Source organism: Tamandua tetradactyla, chromosome 13, assembly GCF_023851605.1.
Source record: "Tamandua tetradactyla isolate mTamTet1 chromosome 13, mTamTet1.pri, whole genome shotgun sequence".
Taxonomy (NCBI): Eukaryota; Metazoa; Chordata; class Mammalia; order Pilosa; family Myrmecophagidae; genus Tamandua; species Tamandua tetradactyla.
In genome coordinates, this window is record NC_135339.1 from 71419811 (window position 1) to 71442469 (window position 22659).

The 22659-nt window shown below is 38.5% G+C and overlaps 1 long non-coding RNA gene across 1 annotated transcript; it reads right to left on the reverse strand.

The window, feature by feature from the left end:
• Positions 1–931: 931 nt before the first annotated feature.
• On the reverse strand, positions 932–21779 carry LOC143653226 (uncharacterized). The gene is made up of 4 exons (XR_013161177.1): positions 21721–21779; positions 19377–19535; positions 19065–19112; positions 932–1149 (listed from the first exon to the last, which is right to left on the reverse strand). It is a non-coding gene; the product is annotated as an uncharacterized LOC143653226 (long non-coding RNA).
• Between the last annotated feature and the right edge of the window lie 880 nt (positions 21780–22659).

Below are 22659 nucleotides of genomic sequence, written 5' to 3' on the forward strand. Positions count from 1 at the left end.
ACACCTATTTGATGATAGTGTGAGGCAGTGATTGTATACTTCAGATGATTTCTATGGTGTGTGAATATCTAAATAAAATTGCATTTAAAGAAATAAATTTTATTTTAAAATAAAATTGTGTTAAAAAAAAGTTGTCAAGAGCAAGAAGGAAAAAAGGGACATCATCACAGATGCCACAGATATTATGAGTAACTATTTGTTATAAATTTTACAAGTTAAATGAAATGGAACATTTCTTGAAATTACAAAAACATACACAAGAAGATATAGAAAAATCTGAGTATCACTGTAACTATTAAAGAAATTGAATTCATTTTTCAAAATCTTTCCACTAAGAAAATGCCAGACCCAAAAAATTTCTTTTGTAAATTCACTTATGTAAGAAATAAAACTGACCCAAATGTATTGATGGCTGACAGTAGGCAATCCATACATATTATTTGTGGTCAATAAATTTCTGATTAAGAGGGACACTCATGAATTGAGGGGCTTGAACCATCAACTGGCACATATTTTCTGCTTCTAAGTATCAAGTTCATGTACAGCTTCTACTCATAATAGTGCCAGTATCACTCAAATTCTTTTTAAGAGGGAGAAACATTCAGGGATGAAAGGTCTATATTTTAGCACATTGTTTTACCCAGTCACAAGAATGCAGCATATGCTTTGAAGGAAGCCACCCAGCTAATGATTGCAGGTACTGAGCACTGTCTGAATTTTGGCCACGTTGATCCTAGTCATGGCTTGTGTGGACCTGGGGAGGGGAGGGCATATAATAGGTCCAAGACCATAATTCAGCAATTACCTGTTTAAGCCAGGGCTGTGCCCCGAATTATATGGGTACTCATCCATGCATAATGTTTAATTACACATGTAAATATTTAATGAGTATAAATGTTTAATGAGCAAATGGTTTATTTCATGAGTGCAGTTTGGATAAATGAAGTGAGAATGGGGAGAATAAAAGGATGGAGAGTAGAGAGGAAAGGAAGAAAGAAGAAGGTGAGAGAGAAGAAGAGGAACGTGATAAGAGAGCAGAAAAAGAAAAAATATACACTAGTAAAGGAGAGAAAACATAGGAGAATGAGCAAGAAATAGAAAAAGGTGTGTGGGTATTTCTTCATTGCTTTGAGCAGTCACATCTTCCCTCTGAAAAAGAAATTGGTGAATTATACTTTGTTGGCTTTGCTCTTGGGATTACTGTCAAAACACTTTTAAATCTTTAAAATGTTATAAACATATCAAGTGACTATAATTGCAGTCATTTTCTGGGAACTATTTCAAAACGAAATCTAATTCAGTTACTAAACTCATTTCCAAAGTCTCAGTCTCCCAAGAAGCAACAATACCACATTCTTATCACAAATGATGGACATATAATTCATATCATGAAAGCTGTGAATATTAAATTCCAAAAGTTAAAAACAGAAGTTTCATTTGAAATTTCACATCAGTGATGTATGGTCTGTCAAATTCATTCCAAGGATGAATTCAAAAGAAGAAAGAAACCTCTTTATAACATAAAATGAGAGGAAACCACTGAAATGTCCTTTATTTTACTTAATTTTTTAGTAATTTATGCTAGGTATATGCAATTGATAATTACGTTACCAATAACTGTATTTCTCTGTGAGAAAAATCCTTATGGCAAATGTTAGTGGTAAAACAACAGAGGCATTATTGTTTCACAAGTATAATAATGTGAAACTTGTGGTTTATTTGAACAAAAATGGGAAAGGAACACAAAAAAATTAAGCCAATTTTGTTAAGGTCATGGACATTTTTGTTACAAAAATGACAATAAAAAGCCCAAGTATTTAAAACATATTTTGAAAAAAGGTAAATTGTTACATCATTGGAGGTATTAATGAAAACTAGCTATACTAAATTCTAATAAGTAGGAAGAGGTCCATACAGGTGATTATCTCTTTCATGATGACTCTCTAGGTTTTTGTCCATAAGTGACCTAGTTATCCATTATTTGCCAAAGGTGGTTTTTTCTGAGCCCTGTAAGTGAATGGAAAGGGTAATGATTTCTTTTAGAGATATGTTTAAATGTGCACTGGTTAACAGGCCTGCTCAGCTAAGGACAAACATGAATTAAAGCTTTTGGCTCAGGCCATCTCATGCTCAGGAGGATCACCCCTAATAGTAAAAGAGTGCATTATATATCACTCCATGCATTTCTGGTCTACTAAGAGTTTTCTCCAAACCTGGCTCTTACAGTGGAGCTTGCCTAAAATTTATCATCTGCCAAGATTTTGGAACTTTAGTCTTCCTTAACCTCTGATTTGAACTGTCCTAAAACTCCAGGAGCCTTACTTGCCTGGGTACTGGTAATTTCTGCTTTGACTTATTGCAGTTATATACTTCCACACAATTCCCTGGGTCCCCAAATTCCATACGCACCTAAGACACACATCAAAACTGTCTGGGAGCCCTGTAACTAATGAGGACTAGGAAGACAAATCCAATTTTTGTTCTCTCCTTGATCTAGCTTCCCAGATCCCTACAGAAGAAATCTCAACTATAAAAAGGTTTGAATCATAGAATGCACAATAAAATAAGGGAGAACAGCTTTAATGCCTAATAAAGACAACAGCCAGCCCCTGTGGCCATCAAAAGGCTTCAATCAAGAGTTTGCAAAAGTACATGCCTACAGGGTATGTAAGTAGCAAGAGTGAGGAGGATGAAGTTCCTGAGATGGCTGATGTTAAAACTGAGATTAACTACTGCCTGCTTGCACTGCAAGCAAGACACTGCATTAGTTTTCTATTGCTGCATAACAAATTACCACAGATTCAGCAGCTTCAAACAACATATATTTATTACATCAGAGTCTCTGTAGGTCAGGAGTCTTGGCACAGCTTATCTGGGTCCTCTGCTCAGGATCTCCCAAGGCTATAATCAAAGTCTCAGACAAAATGCATTCTCATCTGAAAACTTGACTGGGAAAGGATCCAAGCTCATTCATGTTGGCTAGAAGGTGCCCTCTGTTCTTACAGGCTGTCTGCAGTTCCTTGATACATGAACTTCCCTCCCCATGATCACTTATTTCACTTAACCAACAAGGGAAGTCTCCCACTTTACAGAGGGCCCAGTACCTTTTTAAGGGCTTCTACCTTGTTAAATCAGGCCCACTAAGGATCACCTCCATTGTTATTAAATCAAAATCAAGTGATTTATAATAGGCTGAGCCCTCAATCTTGGGGTTTGTCCCTATGAAGCTTATTCCTGCAAAGGACAGGCTAAGCCTACTAAGAGTCACCCCCAGAGAACCTCTTTCGTTGGTCACATGTGGCCTCTCTCTCTAAACAACTCATTGCCTTCCTCCCCCACATGGGACATGACTCCCAGGGGTGTAAATCTCCCTGGCAACATGGGATAGAAACCCTGGGATAAGCCAAGACCTGTCATCAAGACATCAAGAAAGCCTTCTTGACCAAAAGTAAGAAAAGAGAAATGAGACAAAATAAAGTTTCAGTGGCTAAAAGATTTCAGAGTTGAGAGATTATCCTGGAGGTTATTTTTATACATTATATCGATACCCCTTTCTATTTTATGGCAAATTGGAGTGGCTAGAGGGAAGTTGCTGAAACTGCTGAGCTGTGTTCCAGTAGCCTAGATTCTTGAAGACACATTGTATAAAGATATAATGTTTACAATGTGACTGTGTGATTATGTGATTGTGAGAACCTTGTGTCTGATGCTCCTTATATCCAGGGTATGGACAGATGAGCAAAATATACAGATATAAATAAATAAATAAATAATAGGTGGGACAAAGGGTAAAATAAATTCGGTAGATGGAAACACTAGTGGTCAATGAGAGGGAGGGATGAGCAGCATGGTATGCATGAGTTTTTTCATTTTTCTTTTTATTTCTTTTGCTGGAGTGATGCCAATGTTCACAAAATGATCATGGTGACAAATATACAACTATGTGATGATATTGTGAGTCATCAATTGTATACCATGTATGGAATGCTTTCATGTCAAGAATTTAGGTTTGCATGTTAAATTTTTACAATAAAAATATTAAATTTTTTTTAAAAATCGACCTATTTGAAACCTTAATTACATCTGCAAAATCTTTTCCCTTGACATATTCTATTGACTAGAAGCAAGTCACAATTCCTGTCCTTGCTTTGAAGGGCAGAGGATCACCCAGGTTGTGAATGCCAGATGGCAGGAATCCTGGGGGCCACCCTAGACTTGTCTGCCCCAATCACAGCGTGTGCTAAAAGAAAAAACTGGCCACAGAAAACTTGCCTAGGAGACTCCATTCTGTCTAATGTCTGCCTGCTTCCCATAGCAGGGAAGCTCACACAGTAATGTTGAATGCTCGTGGAGAGAGAACCCCAGCCCCTGTGCCTGATCTCCCTTGCTTTTTATCTCTACATTTGCCACCATTGAGCCTGCAGGTCTCCAATCTGTAGGTTTATTTCTGTTCTCATTCTAATGCAAATCCAGGCTTGGAGCAGAAAAGACATATAGTTTCCTCCTTTCCCCTTACTTTACTCCCCCCATCCAGTGATCCTTAACTAGGGTCTCAGGCCACTCCTCCTGGTGGTGATATCCAGTTCTGGCAGTTAGACCCCTGCATTCTCCAGCCACATTCACTGTTATTCTGATGGTACTGAATGACCTCTGGTCCCCTACACCGATGCTCTGTCCAGTCCTGTTGTTTGGGATCTCGTAACTTCAAAAAGCTCAAGCACCAATCTCCTGAGAGGACATGGCACCTTCATTCACCACTGTAGGACTGAGACCCAGGCACTGCCCTCAAAATGTAAGTGCAGCCTTCTTACTTACATACACATGGAATGCCTTGGGACAAACATATTGATCTTTTAAATGGAACCTATAAACTGATAGACTCCAGGGGCTCATTGCTTTTAAATATCTATGCAGTTTAGATACAGATGGGCAAATGGTCTTAGTATCTTACTGAAGTCTGAAGGAGTCTGCCAGAATGTAATTCTGGTGTTTTTAATACATTTACAGAGATGAGTTGATTCTTAATTTCATTTCTTTCAAAATATTGATCAAAAATAGTTTTTATGAACCTGTTTTTTAAATACTCAGCCCTGGACTAGGAGCTATAGGGGATAAAGAAGAAAAGTAAAACACACTCTATGACCTCAAAAACTTTACATTACAGTTGTGGATATGGGTACACACCATGCACATACATACACACATACATACACACACATCATTCATGAAACAAGAGTACATGATAAATAATGAAAAATAAATAATAATAGACACCTCTTATTGAAGCCCTACTGGCTAGGAGGCATTTTACATAAGCGATTTCACAGCCTTACAACAACTGTGAAAGTTCTCACTAATTTTTTTTTTCATTTTATATATTAAGAGACTTAATTTCAGAGGTCTCATCCTAAAGTCACAGCAAAATGGCAGAACCAAGTCTACCTAATTTCAAAGTTGATACTTTTTCCACTTAAAAAAAATAGTTCTTTATCTTTACTTTGTTTTTAAATCACTTGTAGAGCATACAGAAGGATGCTCTAAAGCATATAGGATATAGAATCCTGCGTTCCTTTTCAGATTTTTAGATATATATAGCTTGACTATATATATATTTATGATGTGCGCTGATGTACTGTACAGCCAAGGTGAAGAAATGAACTAAATCAATATCCATTCCATGACCCAAACACTAAAAAATAAATATATTCAGAAGAGACTTCAGTAGGGGAAAATTTCTAGCAGTTGAGCTGGGATAAGACAATTTACCCCAAACAAATGTTTCCCAGCCATAATGACTTTAATGTTAATCAACCTGCTCCAAAGTCACAACTTGACTGTAGAGCTATAAAGAAAAAGTAAATGAATGAATAATACCAATATATGCATCTTATTTGTTATAGCTTACATTGTGTCTTCACATGCATCATCTCATTTTAAACATCAAAAGAATTCAGAAGTATGTAGGGGAAATTATATTTTTCATTGAGAAAACCAATTGCCAAATTCACTGCAGGTCATACACCTATTCAGTGACCAAGTTCTGTGCTCATTTCATTACTTGGCTATGGCCAACTCCAACACCACTACAGCTTCATGAAACCCCAAGACCAGCTACATAATTTGAGGGTCCAATACAAAACATAATTCAGAGTTTCTTGTTAAAAAATCATTAATAATTTCAAGACATCAACTGCAGCACATTTAACCAAGCATGGGAGCCTTAGTAAGAAACTGTACTGGTTGCATGGCATGAACTTGACCTTGATGACACCACTGCAAATTCGACCATGAAATCAATAATTCAAGAGGCCACTAATCGAACAAGGCAAAGGCCATGGATATATCAAAAGTAATCACATCTCCAAGAAGCATTGCAAAAGCTCCTGTGACAGATAGGACCTAAGCTGTATGATCTTAATCACCCTTCTCTAAACAAATTATGTATATTAGGAAATACATGCCCATTCACTTTCAGTAAAATTCAAATAAACACATTTCTTCCCAAGCTACTTACTCAATGCATTAATATGCATTTTTCCCAAATGTAATGAACTGATATGCTTCAGACCATAACAAAGTGAAAGCTAGTTCAAGAGTAGAGAAAGTAGTGAATTATTAGCTTGTAACTTCCAGCAAATCCACTCTATTTGGCCTATGCTCCCAACATGTCATTTCAGAATAAACAACTTCAGGAAGGCAGTTACACAGATGCTTTCACGACAGAGTGAAGAGCTGAGATAAGATTTTGACAGTGCTATCAATGAACAGCAGATGTTTGAGGGTGAGCTGGGATCTGTGATTTTAATTACCAGAATAAAATGATCCTCTGGACTGGAGAAAATCCCAGTTTATTAGTTACTTCTGTAGAATCCCTGAACACCACAAAACTAATAGGATATTAGAGCCAACCTCAATCCTCATGAAAAAACAAAGAGGGACCAGCAGTTGGTACCCATGTTACCCATACTCTGACCTTGTTAGAAAATCTCTGAAAATTGAAATTCTTGTCAAGAATAGTCAAAAAGTTTTCTGAAGCCGCAAATATGGTTATTGTTCATTGAGGAATACCCAAGAGGAGAATAAAATGTTCTTAAATGATCAAGATAGCTCTTCTTTTCATTAAAAATAAATAAGACTGTCATTTTGAAAAAGAAAAAGAAAAAGGATTTAAATCAACCAAATACAAAGGAAAAGTTGCACAAATGTCCATTCTATTCTTGAAAGAGTCTATGAATTACAACTCCTAACTAAACAACAATTACTATGTATGCTATTTAAATATGAATATAAACAGCTCCCTATCCTAGAGTTTCATGACCTGTGTTCAAAACTCCAAGAGCTACTTAATAGGTGGGTGAACTTGATTATGCACATTAGGTTCTTTTGATGTGACTAACAAATACCCATTTAAGAGAATAGGGAAAGATATCAGGGTATCTTACTAAATCCAAGAAATAGGTGAATCTTAAATGAATCACCCATCTGCCAGTCATTTGAAATTGTGAATTTTGAAATATACCTATTAATCTCAGCTGTAAGTTGTCATACTATCATTCTCTGAATATTAAGATAATGCAAGATCTTTGTAGAGGATCGGGAACTATAGAAAGTTTCAAAGCATAAACCCCCAGACCTGAGATTTAATATTACTGTATAATTCTTTTAAGTTTACATTTTATATATATATGAAATGCTTTTGGCAAAAAAAGTCATTATATACTATGTTATGTTCTTATATTTTACATCATATATAGAATATGTATGTATAGAGGCATACATAGTCGCCAGCATTCTGTTTTTATTTACTTAACATTATATTATAAACATTTTCATGTCATTACTATTCTTCACAATCAAAACTTTTTAATGGCTGTATAGTATATGAATGTACCATTACCTATCTAGCCACTTTCAAATATTTGGATATTTACGTTGTTCCTAACTTTCACTTTTATATATGTGAAAGTTATATACAGAAGCCATTTCTGTCACTCCTCTGTTCCCCTCTTTTAATATGAGGCTAATAACACTCTGGAGATTTAATTGAAGTGGATATGAAAGCAGATTGGATGGCACTGAGTAGAAAGATAGTTTTCTTCCACTCCCCTATGGGATGGCATCAATAAATCAGAGCCAGAGAGGCTCTTAAGAAGAACCTTAAGTTGATTTTTCTTCCTTGGGGTAGGATCAGGAATACAAAGGTCATAAAGATAATCTTTGAAGGAAAATCTGCAATCTTTTGTCGTAATAGGTTACAAAAACCAAAGGATCTCAAGAAACGAGTTCTAAGTATTCAAGCGCCATTCAATTAAACACCTTTGTATTGAGTCCCTTCTGTGTACCCAGGATAATGGTGAATACCTAGATATTACGGTAGATGGCAGTCTCTGCCCTTGAGCAAGTTTTAAATATTAAGCTGCCAGTCCGGCCATTGCCGCTGCTCTGACTGAAACTACTTAACTTCACTGACATCTTTGAAAGCCCCTTCATTCCTGTGCATGTCCGTCTATCTATCCATCCTTCCTTCCATCCATTCACCCATTCACCAATCTACCTACCTATCTATCTAGTTTGGTATTTGAATATACAGTGAAATCTTTGAGCGAATCCCTAAAATGGGCCAAGGACCATAATGGGTGGCTTTCTTTATGTTCACCCTGCTTGGATTTGTTGATATATTGGATATGTGGGTTTACAATTTTAATCAAATTTGGGGGGAATGCCCTTTATTTGTTCATTGTGTTTTGTTTTGTTTTGTAACTCCTTTTACTGCTTCTGGAACTCCAAATTCACATAAATTAGAATTCATGATATATATAGGTAACTGAACCTCAGTTAATTTCTTGTATTTTTTTACCCTTTGCTATAATTTTAGCTTGCTAAAGCTGAGGAAATGCAATATACCAGAAATGGGTTGGCTTTTACAATGGGGATTTATTAACTTACGAGCTTACAGGTCTTGGGCAATGCAAACATCCAAATCAAGGCAACAACAGGTGGATGCTTTCTCCCCAAAGACCAGCTATCAGTGTGTTCTAGTTAGCTAGCTGCCGGAATGCAATACACCAGAAACAGAATGGCTTTTAAAATCGGAAATTTAATCAGATGCTAGTTTGCCGTTACAAGGCTGAGAAAATGTCCCAATTAAAACAAGCAATAGAAATGTCCAATCCAAGGCATCCAGGGAAAGATACCTTGGTTCAAGAAGGCTGATGAAGTTCAGGGCTTCTTTCTCAAGTGGAAGGGCACATGGTGAACCTGGTGGCATCTGCTGGCTTTCTTGTGGCTTTACAAAAAAAAGGGACCCTCTGTTTTGTGATGCTATAGCATTCTCTGCTCTCTCCAAATCTACATTCTCCAAAATATTTCCTCTTTTATAGGACTCCAAAAACTTACCAAGACCCACCCAAATGGGTAGATACATGATGTCACCCATACATCATCCAGGGAGATGATCTGATTACAGTTTCAAACATACAGTATTGAATAGGGATTACTCTACCTTTATGAAGTGGGATTTTGATTAAAACATGGCTTTTCTAGGGTCCATACATCCTTTCAAACCAGCACATAGTGATTCCCAGCACCTCTTAAGCATAAGGCAATGTCTGCTGGTCTCTTCCTTCTTTCCTGGGTTTCATTGCATTCTTTTTCTGGCTTCAGTGTCTTCTTCTCTGTTTTCTATGTGTCCTCTATGAGTTTTTCTGGGGCTTTTTTCTGCCTCCTCCCTGACTTTTATCCTCTTATAAAGGACTCCAGTAAGAGGATTAGACCCACCCTGAATGAGGTAGGTCACATCTCAAGTTAAGATCCTATTCATCAAAATATCCTACTTGCAGTGGGTCTACACACACACAGGAATGGATTAGCCTTAAGAGCATGTTTCTAGTATACATATAGCTTCAAACCATCACAGCTACACTTTAATTTAAGCGTTGAGCATATTGATAACATGTTTATAGTCTTTGTTAATATTTTCATTATGTCATTTCTAGGTCTGTTCCTATTGACTTAATTTTTTTCTGGTTATGGGTAACATTTTGTGACTGAATGATAGCCTTTGTCAATTTTTTATTGTTGAGTCCCTGTACTTTTTGTCTTTCATTAAAAAGAGCTGTAAAGGTTTTTTCCTGGAAGACGCACAAGTTACTTGTGGATCAGTTTGATTATTTTAGAGGCTTATTATTTTTAGCTTTTTAAGGTTGGATTTAGAGTTGTCTTTATTCTAATTTACTCTAGTTTAGCCCTCCTACTAACTCAAGGCCCTTTTAAGATCTCTAGTAAATGAACTATGTATCAGTGAGGACTCTCTCCCACCCATTGCTGGGGAGGTTGGCATTACTGAACATCAAACGCTGGAGGAGGGACCCCACAGAGCTAGGATGAGATGCTAGCTCTCAGTGCGTGCTGCCCTCGTTCTCATTTCACAACCTTGGAAGAGAGTCCAAAGGGAGCTGAGGCTTATTCTTCTGATTGGGGACAGAGAAGATGACACTGTTTCCTATGAGAGCTCTCAGTGAAGTTCATCCTGGGACAGCTGATAAGAACCCAGGTAAGAGTTTTTCCTGGGACAATACCACTAAGCAAACATGAAAGGCACAGTTCTTATCCCACCATCCTGCCTTTCAGTTTCACTCTGGACCTAGTCATTCTGCAGAGTTCAAAGCCAAAGCAGAGATTAGGACAGTCTTTGGAGCTGAAATAATAACGTAATACAGGGGAAATTATTTCCTAATGTGCTATACCAAGGCTGTCTTCCATAAGCAGTATGTGAACATGGCAGTTTTCAATATCCTTGTCAACCCCTTGGAAATGTCACATTTTAAAATCTGTGCCACTATGATGTGTATGAAATGACCTATCATGATTGTTTTACTTTGCAGTTCCCTGATAAAATTTTTGACGCTGAACATCTTTTCATTATTTGTTGGCCATTTGTTTTCTCTTTTTGTCAAGGGTATATTCCTAAATTTCACACGTTTTTTAATTGAGCTGTTTGTGTTTTTCTTACTGATTTATATGGGTATTTACATAATGAAATCTGAACATTAGTCCTTTGTTTTATGCATTGCAAACATTCTTCTTGTCTTCCGGTTGCATTTTGACTTTGTTTATTGTGTTTTTAGATAAAAAAGAATGTCTTTGTTGTTCATTTTAATGAAGTCAGACTTCTGAATATCTTCCTTCATGGTTCGGGCTTTTTATGTCTTTAAAATAAATCTTTTCATGTTCTGATATTATAGTCTTCTATATTTATTCTAAAATTTAAAACTTTTGCTTTTCAGACTTAGGCCTTTAATCCATCCAGAATTTAAGTATGACTCTCTTTCACCCCTCTTCTCATGGACCCCACACTCAAGTACACTTCTTTGCCCCATCTCCTTACCTAAATCCTGACTTTTCATAATTCAGTTCACTCACCACTTCCTTCATGAAGCCTTCCCTGACTTCTCCAGCCCTCACTCATATCCCCACCTTGGTCTCCTAGGACATTTATCAATTAAATTAAACATTAATGTACACCTGTGCAGGATCACCAACTAAGTTCATTACAGCATCCAGGCAGGTAATTCTAAAGGGTAAAAAGAGCCAGAATTAAGACAATGGAGAGTGGTACAGACAGTGGAGAATAGAAATACATATGTCCCATTACAGGGGCAAGTGCTACTCAGCTCTAGACAGTTATTTCTCAGTGTGTGACATAGGCCTAAAATTCCCAGATCTGCTGATTTTTTCCAAGAGAACTAGGAACCCTGACTTACTGATTTTTTCTAAGACAACTAGGAAGCCTGACTTTTATATGAACGATTCTAATATTTAAATATTGACGACTAATTTTAATTATTTTAAAGCATTATACAGGCAAAAATTACATATCTATTGCTCAGTGTCATCCATTCCACCTCCAAATTCTACCCTCTGGTTTGTTTCTAATTATTTAATAATTTTAATAGTCATTTGTCTCTTCAATTAAATCATCAACTCTTTGAGTACAGCAAGACTCGCTTTACGACCACCAGAGAAGCTGCTACAGGATCATGCTTGTGATAAATATTTTATAAACCCTTGACTGACTGCTGCCTACCAGGAAGACATCATAATCCCACTCTGCACAGTTGTGTGCTGGGGAAAGAATGGAGTGGATTCCGTGACCAGGATGACTGCCCACCTAAGGAGCATGTGTCACTCCAGTGAGACCCACACCCACAGAAAATGATAAATACACAGACATGACATTCTAAAGCCAAGGTCATCCTTCATCCCTTCTCCCAGGATGTATTCCAACCCATGAGCTCTTAAGCACCAACGGTCTTTGTTGTACAAAAAGCAGATGCCCAGTTCTCAGAGAGGCAAACAGAGGAGTAGAGAGAAAGAGAAAAGATCTCCAACCTCTGGGTCTTTAGGAGAATCACATCCCGATTCTGAGACTAGTCGTGACACAGCTATTGTTATTTATTTAAATAGCCCTAGGTCCTTGCCCTCAGAGTGAAACTCTGCTCCAAGCCTACCCTATCAGGGATGATCCAAAGGTCCATCCTTCCAGTGAAGACAGACTTGGACCAGGAAACCAAACATTCAGGTTCGTGACTTAAGTTTGTCCCTAGCGGGTCCTGGCTGGGATGTTTAATCTCCATGGCCCTCTGTTTTCTCACCCATCAAGGAAGAACATTCAGATTACAGCTCCCTCTCTGGGGGAGAAAAGACAGTATCAGGTGGTGGTAAAGAACAGGGATGCTCGAAGCAGACACGAATTGGAACTTATATGCTGGATGGCCCAGAGAAAGTCACCTACCTCTCTAAGCCCGAGTTTCCACACCTATAAAATGAGGGCAAAAAATATAACTTAGCCTGGTAGTTTTCTCTGAAGATCAAATGACATACTGATAGCACGCTACAAATAGTAGGTCTGGGTTAGTAGATTCGAGAGAAGTTGGTAGATACAGAGACTACAGGCGCTTTTGTTCTGTTTCTCAAAGCTGTCAGCAACCTTAAATCAATGAAAGTTGTCACAGTTGTTGTTATTTTTCCTTCCCCAACGTTGCAGGGTCATGTGAAGAAAAATTTCACAGTAGGATCTACTCCAGTGGAAAGCTAGTGTGTCCTCTCCTCTGAGGCGACATGGGTCTCATCCTACTTTCCTCACATCCACCTGGAAATAGGTCTAGGCAAAATCAGTTCTACAAAAAGGCAGCAAACGACTCCTCAATGATCCTTCAAGATCTTGCACACAAACAAACCCTAAAAGTTAAGAACAGTGCATTTCTAAGTGTGTGTTTCTGCTTGTATCTCTTTATTGCTGGGTATTCAAATTAGCCTCTAAGTATCACTCCATGTATCTGTAAATCTAGCTCTGTGTGTTTCAACTTCTGAGCATTTATTGGGCTATGTCTATATATGTGAGTTCTTGTGTGTCTTCATTCTGTCTATAACTGTGAAGCTTTCCATGAGTCTATACCTATCTCTGAGTGTGCCTGTTTCTGTGAATCAGTGTCTCTGTGCCTATCTTGTGAATACGTGTATGTGTGTGCATATGTGTGCCTTTTTCTATGACTTTCTAGGATTGCGTCTCTGTGCCTCAACAGATGTCTGTGTGGTGTGTGACAGCTTCATAGTCTCTAACCATGCTTGTGTGTGTGTATGTATGTGTGCATGCATGCATACATACATGCCTTTGTCTATCATGTGTAAGTCTCTAATCAGGGTTGTGTGTGCATTTGCACTTTCCTTTCTGTGTTGTTGGTGTCAGTAAAATGGCTCCTTTATTCCTCACACTATATGGGCCATAGGGTTCTGTGCTAGTCTGACAAACAATAGAACTGAGCAATTTCAATTTGCCCATCAATGTTTTTACTATACTCTGTGTTTTATCAAATCAATCCTTGGAAATTCAGACTTCTGGTTCTCTAGCCTATCTGCACAGGTTTGGAGAGCTCTTAAAAAAAATACAGATGCTCAAACCCCACCTGCAGAGATTACAGTTTTTGCTCTGCAGTGCAGTCAAGGTATCAGAGCTTCAAAAAGCACCCAGGCAATTCTACCATGCAGCCATGGCCGGGAACAAGTGTACCAGGCAAATGGATGGGTTTCTGCCAGGCTCCCAGAAAGCTGTAAACTGCCTCCTTGCTGGTGACATCAGTAATATCAGTGGGGGAGGGAGTTTTGAATACATTACCTGGTTTAGAAAATAAATGATCCTCCCCTTTTGAGGTGTTCCACCAGAGGAGAGCTTGTGAATCAATGGTCTCCAAATTAACCTATGAAAATAACTGAGAAGAAACTCTCCTCCCAGCGAGTTCCTTCTTCCATCCCAGTAGACATTTGTTTCCTTTTACATGTCTGTCTGTCTAATAAAAAGATGTAGTACTACCTTAATTTCCATAAAAACTCATCAAATTTAATACAAGTGTTTGGCAAGCCAAAAAAAATTTATTAGTATAATAAACCAAGTGCTTTATAAAAATTTAAATACATTTTTGAGCATTCTTTAGCGGGAAAAAAATTTTAAAGGGATGGGATCCAGAATGGGCCAAAATTTCTCATATGTGGGAACAGGGATCTAAAAATAGAAGAGAGAAAGAATCCAAAAAGAGGGAGGATGAGAAATAAAGCCTCAGATCCTCAGAACCAGGAAACAGGAACCCCCCATTCCTTTATATGTTTTTGTGAAAATTAGAAAAAGGTTTCTTTCCCCAGCATTTGGCCCCTACTCAGCTCCTGAGCAGATGCTTTCTGAGATAAATCCTATATGAACAATGTGTGAGCCCAGTTGGGAAAGCTCTGTGGAAGGACACGCTGTTTCCACTTGCAACTCCTGCCTCTAGAGAACTATCTGGGTATGAGGTTCTTCCATCCAGGAAGATCCATTCAGCTGAGCAGACAGACTCATATTTATGCAAGAGTAAAGGTAATCCTCAAATGGTCCCTGATAAGTACTGCAGCACCTAGCAGTGTGCCTGGAACTCAGTGGATGCCCACTAAATATTTGTTGAATGAATGACTAGCTTTTCAACAACTAGGGACCTGTACTGCAACTCAGATGGCTCTCTCAGACAACTAAAGGAAGCACATGGGAATGTTTTCTGAGATCACCAACTTTATCTGATCAATAAAGTATTCAGGGAAGCCCCAGGAGGATTGAGGTAGGAGATAGGTTGATGTTCATCCCAGTAGAATAAATGTAAGGAAAACATACAACACAAGAATTTTCCTGAGTCCACAAGTTTAAGGAAGCATGAATGGAGAATGCATGGAATTGGATTCCACAAAGAAGTTAAGACAGGTAAGGTGGTAGTCTCATAAAATTTTAGAGCAGGTGTTGGCCCTGAAGACTGTCAAGTCCAGCCTCTCATTTGTAATTGAAAAACTGATGCTCAGAGATGTGAAGGAATGCATCTGGTCCCTCAGCCCATCAGTGACAGAACCAGATGGAGAACCCTGGCCTGTTTACCCCTCATCTGCTGCTCCCCCCTTTCCTCGGCTGCATTATCACCTCTGGAATGGGCCTGAGCAACACTTTTTAGAGGTACAAAGACAGGCTTGTTTGCCTCACTAACTAGCGGCTGGATCATTAAAGCCCAGGGGGTGGGGGGCTGCTTCCCTAATTGATCCAATTTTTTAATAGAATAATAAAAATCTGTTTTCCTTTGGGGATTAAAAAGGACTCTTTCCTTTTCTCTGAACCTCACTATTTCTAACATGGGTGAAAGAGTTGCAAGCATTATGCAAATTTTATCCTAGCATGTAGAATTTGAGATTAACTTTATACTTATCTTCCAACTCAGGATGATGGGTTCCTAGGAAAACGAAAGGAGTGCCAGGTACCCATGTACTCTGATGAAGTCTAATTTCTCTGTGAGAGTTTAGAAGTAGAAAAAATATATATGACAAATATTTTTTCTCCATAGGGTACCCCCAAGAATAATCCTAAAGCTTATGCAATATATATGCTCTTTTAATTAGTCTTCATTTGAAGTTGTTCAAGTACACTGCCAAATTGATCCTATTATCAACTATTCTATGACCTTTAATCTGCCCCAGAGTTCCTGTTGGCACTGACATACCATGCCCCCCCACGCATGCGCGCGCGCACACACACATATCTACTTGTGGCTGTCTCCCCTTGTAAAGCAACAGGCTGCCACCCACTGGTGAGAAATCAACTTCCCAAAACCAAAGTTGGATCTTAGACCCTAGATATGAAAAAAGCAAACATGAGGTCAATGCTTGGCAATTTAAAAGGTACTCATCAGAAAGTTGACGTTAGGGAAGTATTACCAAGATTCAATCTCCTAGCGGAAGAAAATAAAATAATATAAGAAAAGAAATGAGAATGCTGGATTGAGGCAATGCTTAAATAGGAAAGATTTTTCTTTTCCTTGATGGTTTTTCTACTCTGGATTTAGCATTTGCAGACACAGCATGTTTTTCTACATTTTCTTTACTCCAAGAGGAATAAAATTTTTTAAATCTCAGGATTGAAAGACTCAAAGACTTTATGGCATCTATACTGCTTCAATTCCTCATCACACCCCCAACAAGAAGTTGCCCAGTTGGTTCAAGTGAAGATGAATTTGTAACTTTGCTTGGAAGCTCTCCCTATGCTTATACATGCTTACTGTACATTTCTGTTTGATGAACAGAAAAATCAGTGGAAATCCCAACTTGTAAACAAAATATGGGAACAATTTTACTCTGGCTAGTAATTAAAGAAGTATAAATTAAACATCAGGATACTGTTTTTCACCCAACAAGATAGTAGAAATATTTCTTATAATACTTCATGCAAATAAAGATGTGACAAAATTGGCATTTTTTTTTGTATGCTGCTAGTAGTACTGTAAATTTTTTTTATAGTATCACTGTAAATGTTTTCAGGAAAACACAGTGATATAGAGCTCACACTCTTTGATCCAGTGGTCACATTTCTTGTAATTTTCGTTTTCAAAAGCAAGTCATACATAGATATACCCACTGCAGGACTGTCAAAATGACCTACTTCTCTAATAGGAAAATTACTATAGCTGTCACTGTACACCTACATCACTGAATAGTATCCAGTAATTCTAAGTGATGGACAGAGCTGTGCAGCATCACAGAGTCTGCTGATGATATCATGGTAAATTAAGAGACCAAATTACTGGCTCAGCCAGGGATTTCCCTGCAAGCAGTAGGAATCTACTCTGGCTAATTTGACCACAAAAAATATATATACTAAAATACATTATGTATTTCACTGGGACCCAAAAAACAGACAGGAATGTGAGAGACTGATCCAGGGAAGACACGGTGGCTGTTGTCACCAAGGTACTGACCCCACAGACTTCAGTGCTGGCAGCCCTGGAGCAGAAGCCTGGAATCACCGGCACCACTGCCTCCGCTGCCCCAGAAACTGGGCACAGTTGACCCAGAGCAACCCTGTCTCCTGTGCAGTCCCTGCATCTTCAGGTCATTGCTCCTAAGTCAGGTATGAGGTGGCTGTGTCTGACTGTTCATGAGCCTGAGGGCATGGCAGGAAAGTAAAGACCTGGCATTTCCAGATGTGATAGTGGGAGGAGGTTCCCTCTGTAATTAAAAAAAAAAAAAAAAGACATAGATGCTGAACAGTTAAAAAAAAAAAAGATAAACATCCCCCAGAAACAAATATGCATATATGTATTTGTATATATTTGTATTATACATGCATACATATACATGTAAAAAAATACTATGATTACAACCATTTACAACTATTTACATTAGGGAAAGATTGAAAAAGTTTGAATTCAAATATAGAAGTTCGGATTATTTTTTTCTAATAAATACATATTTATAAATTAAATTTCCTGTTTACCTAATAAATATGCATGTCATGGCATATTTATAATACAAAAGAATCCTTTTGTAAAGACAAAAATCAAGTTTCTGTTGTCAGGAACCAGGTCGTTACTTCTTTAGAATCCTAATGCACCTCTTATCATTTAATGTACAGTTCAGTTCTTACTGGCATTTAATGAACACTTGATAAGTGATAGGAGGAAAATGTCAGGATGGAGGGAAAATTCAGAAATTAAAACTAAGCAAATTAATGACTAATTCTTTATGGAGCTACTTTTAAAATTTCCCATAAAATCACATCTGCCTACCCTCTTCATGGGTATTACAGAAAAGTCTAAACAGAATCATAACAGCAACAAAAAAATTATCTGCAAGCTAAAGCCCCTTGACTCAAGGTCAAAGTAACATTAAGCAAAGCCATACAATTGTTGAAAAAAGAATTTCATTGATAGATGGCCTTTATGATTTCAAAAGGCAGGTAGGTGGGTAAGAAAGTAAGTTAGGCAAAGTAAGTAGTTTAGGGGTATTGAACAGGTTGGGAAGATAAGTAAGTAGATGGACAGATTTGCAGGTTAGGGAAGTAGAATAGTTAGGTAGATAGTTATACAGATAACTAGAGAAAATTTTCTCTATGAACTTGTTGGCTTTTTCCCATTTTCCAAGTTTCCTAAACTCCAAGACAACAATATCCTGAGAAAAACACAAAAAGGAAGTGGCTATACTAGGATAGGTTGCAGTTAGAAATCTGAGCAAAGGTTACATTTATTAGAAGGCAAAAAGAACACCAGCTGCGGTGCACCAACAGTCCCAAAATGGAAAGGATTTAAAATATCATGGACTAACCACACTGCACACTGCAGTTCTGTATCCCCAGAACTTGCAATTACCCATCACTGTGTGGGACTTTTGACTCCTCAGTTCCTCATAGTAATTTCCTTCACCCCCAGGGAACTGAAACACAGCCCTCAGAGCCCTCTTGGCAGTCAAGCTGCCCAGCTGTTTGGGAACAGATCTCAGCAGCAGAGAAGAAAAAAAAAGGGTAGAACTCTATCAACTCAAATGATGAGTTCCTCAAAGGTTCTGAGCAGCCTCATTTTTGCAATAAAAAAATCCTATTTGAAACGCTCCTAGGAAGCTCACCGTTTAACCAACAGTAATAACTTTTGCATAGTGAATAAATGTCTTAATTTATTAACTGTATATAAATAGTAAAGTGCTTTATTTTTTTTTTAAAATAAACACAAACCTACCTCAGATACCACTGAAGAACCCAGGAGTATTGCCATCAAGTCTGTGCCCTATTTGATCAAATCAAGAGAAGGATAAAGTAAATCAAACAGACCAAATTTACTAGTTTTACCAGATGCTGCTCAAAATATTCAAAGATAGGTCCTTGCTTCCCTTAGAAGGACTATGCTCATAGGCTCAAGAGCAGACATTGGAGAGGGAAAAAAGGCACAAATGAAGAATCACACAATAAAAAAAACTTGTATCAGGTATTTGGGTTCAACAGCAACTTTTTAAAAAGCTTGTTTACAAGGTCTTAAATAATAAACACTCACTGTTTACTTCACAAGGAGTTTGAAGATAGGCAATTCAGTGCAACAGATCAATAGCATCTTCAAGGACCCAAATTCTTTGTGTCCTGCTTTGTGATCCTCAGGATTTTGGCTTTTCATTCTTCATTCAGTCCCTTCCCCATTGCAAGACAGTTGCCAAAGCTCCAAACACACACAAGGCAAGAGGAAAGAAATAGATGCAATAAAACCATCTACGAACCTAAGCAACTGTCTCTAATATTACGATCAAGTAAAGAATAGTTCCTTCACATCTGTAAACTATTATAACGCTTTCCCAAATTTTTCCCAATCCCCCCACCCCACCCTACTCCATTCACGTTCATAGGAGAACCACTCATTTGTCTCATCGGCCAGAACTTGGCCACCCCTAGCTGCAAGAAAATCTGGGGACATAATTATCTGGCACAGCACAACAAAGTTCTCAACCCCACCACCACCACAATCCAGGAAAAAATGAGGTGCATGTCAGCAAGGAAAAGGGGAGCAGAAATGAGGAGTGTCTGCTGGGGCAGCAACTGACAACATCTCACTAGGGCATTGAGTCCATCCTTTAATCCAGCCACGCACACACAAAAAAAGCCTGACAGATACACGAAGGAACAGATTGTAAGACTAGATGATGTACTTCCGTGATGTCTTCCTCAAAGGATGAGAACTGTTTCCCCACATCAGTTACTAATATGAAGCCCACAGGAAAATAAGCAACCAACCCAGATTTTTCCAAATGGGTTCCCCAGATACTGTTCTGACAAGATGGCCTGGGGGGGAAGGGCGGGGGCATCACTTTCTCACATAAATTTGAGGATTCTCAATAAGCATTAGAATATTAAAGACTCTGATAAGCAATGCAATAAATAAACATAATTTTACCCAAGATTTTCCAAATAACCACCACAAAAAAATAAAATAGACTGTTTATGTAACATCTTCTGGCATCCTAAAGAACAGACTCTGGTAAAAGTCAGCAAAAGTCCACTACCCTGGGAGAAGCTCAAGATCCTGGTTGCTTTACTTTTTACTTATTTTCTAAGGAAAGATCTTCAGAATATGCCACTCATAGCTCAGCTCACTGCTCATTCAAGTCGTTTTTTTTAATTGTCCTCTTATCTCTCTGTAAGAGTAACCAAGGTATAAATGGGGGGAGGGGGAGGAAACACTCTGCCATCTTTTCAATTAACAGGACTGAAGAATTAACCATGCGGGGGCAAGACTGAAAATAAAGCCAGCAGCACCTTGAATTGTAATGTAGCAAAAATTATATTACTTGATGAGATTCAGAGAGATAATGAAAAGTGGAGATAGCCAATTCTGGTCGTGATTATTTCAATGAAAGCTTTCATTTATGGGATTTTAAACAGGGCTTTGGTCTAAATCCTGGCTGTAAAAGAGTTTTCAAGAAAAGAAAGATATGGAATTAGAGGAGTTATGGAATTATGTCTTTTCCAGCCTTCCAGCCCCTTACTCCTCCCTCATCTCACCATCCAGTGTCCTAGCGAAGTTGGTATCTGAAACTATGGTTGGATTGACAAGCTGTCAGAAGGCTCAGAATAATTGATTCCAACCTAGGAAACCTGACATGCTAATGGACAGGAAATATGCACTTTTCTAAATATCCTAACTACTTTTCAAAGGAAGCTTTCCACTGCCATCATTTGCTGACATTTGGAGAGAGTACAAAAGCATGGAGAACCATGGGACAGACACTGGGCTCAAAAATGATTATTAGAGTACTTCCAAGACTCCAAAGATCTTCCCAACACAAGTCCCACAGACACCCCCTTGCTCTGTGATGATTCTGTGGGAGGCACATTTTGATGTTGTTTGAATCGAAATGATTTCATGCACATGGCGGTACCAGAACACCTCACCAAGGTTCCTAAGTTTTTCTCACGAATATCAGACTCTGACCCATGTCAACCAAAATGGCTTCCATCTTTAGAGCTAGCTAAATTTTCCTGCTGGCTAGTGGACCTTAGTTTTAGAGCTCAGTCCCCAGGTCTAGGAAATTACACATACATCTCTTTCTTTTGGACACTTCTGATTTCAAGTGATCACTCAGAAACTTCCATTGCCTCACTTCCTTTGCCTCCAAGGGGTCATCTCCCTCAGCCAGGGTTCTGTGAGCCTTCTGGAAAGCCACAGATGGCTGGAGACCCCTTGAACCTGGGAGAAATCTAATGGACACGTCAGGAGGGCAAATATGGCAAAAATAATGTTCAGTTCTCACCACCAAAATGACCAACCACCCTGCCCATTTTTTCCCTTCACAAAGCACATACACCTGCAAGATCTATCCAGGTTATCAACACGGCATTTGACTATCTACCTCTGCTTGAGGTTTCTTCCTCTTCCCTCTCTGCTCATTTGATTTCAACCTTGTCAGCACCTACCTTTTGTACAAATGCTTCCTGGGCCCTCTTATGTCACAGAGGCTAAGTGTCATTAAAGGAACCCTAGTTATAAGTGGTAGAGCTGGAATTTGAACACAGCTCTGTCTCACTCCAAATCTCACTCATATTCTACATTGCCTCTCTTGACCCCTGTCTAAAAGTGGCGCTGTGATACTAATGCAAACCACAGAGCTCAGAGTCCATGCTCTCAGCTCCCTCACCATGGGGCCTCCAGAGAGTACAGTGAGGCAAGCACTCATCATGCCTCATTACTTGGGTCCCATGCTTTCATTGGGTCTCCCATTTCAGACGTGAATCACTGAAATGTTGGTGAGGGAGAGAAAGGGTTGCTGATTGAGAAGGAAGGACGGAGACCCTGAAAGACAACTTCACCATCAAGAACAGGCCAACCAGTGATTCTACTAGCAGTTCCAAACTCATATTTTGATAGGTGTCAGGTAAGCCATTAATTATCAAATTAGATTAGAAGCTCAATTGAAGTTAGGAGGCACAAGTCTACCCTCACTGAAAAGTGACACCTTTTCTCCACCATGACATTTTTGCTTGGATGAACTCGTGAGAGAAACACTTCCTCTCGCATTTGTTCCTGACATAGGACAGCTTCTTAACAAAGTCAGGCATTTTCTGGAAGGTACCAGATAAGAAAAGTTACCTTCCCAGGAGAAAACTCAATTCTTTTGCTGGTGAGAGTGCCAAAGGCAGTACTCTGGGACTAAGCCAGCGAGAGACCACATTTTTTACATCAGAAGCTACAGAGGCCATTCTCATCTGTGGGCACTTTCTAGGGTTGTTCCAATCTGTTTCTAAGGATTAAAACAGCTTAAGTTAGAATTTAAACATCCTCCTCAAAAATA